We start from the raw sequence: 398 nt of genomic DNA on the forward strand, positions 1-398 counted from the left end.
ATGGACACTACAAGAAGAACATGGAAGACAAAAGGACATTTCGAAGACTGTGCACAGAGAAGAGGATGACTGCTTTCAAAATTGAGCTACAAAAGCGAGATTGGGACAATGTGTACAATGAAAAAGAGGTTAATGAAGCATATGAACATTTCTTAAACAAGTTCATAATACTTTATGACAAACATTGTCCATGGATACAACTTAGTAATAAACAGAGAAAGAATAATCAACCATGGATGACAAAAGGATTAAAAAATGCTTGTAAGAAGAAGAATACACTATATAGAGAATTTATAGCACAAAGAACTATAGAGGCAGAAATTAAGTACAAAAAGTATAAAAACAAGTTAACAGACATACTACGATCATGTAGAAAAGAATATTACAGTGAATTATTG

The sequence above is a fragment of the Entelurus aequoreus genome, linkage group LG18, assembly GCF_033978785.1.
Source record: "Entelurus aequoreus isolate RoL-2023_Sb linkage group LG18, RoL_Eaeq_v1.1, whole genome shotgun sequence".
In the NCBI taxonomy this organism is placed as follows: Eukaryota; Metazoa; Chordata; class Actinopteri; order Syngnathiformes; family Syngnathidae; genus Entelurus; species Entelurus aequoreus.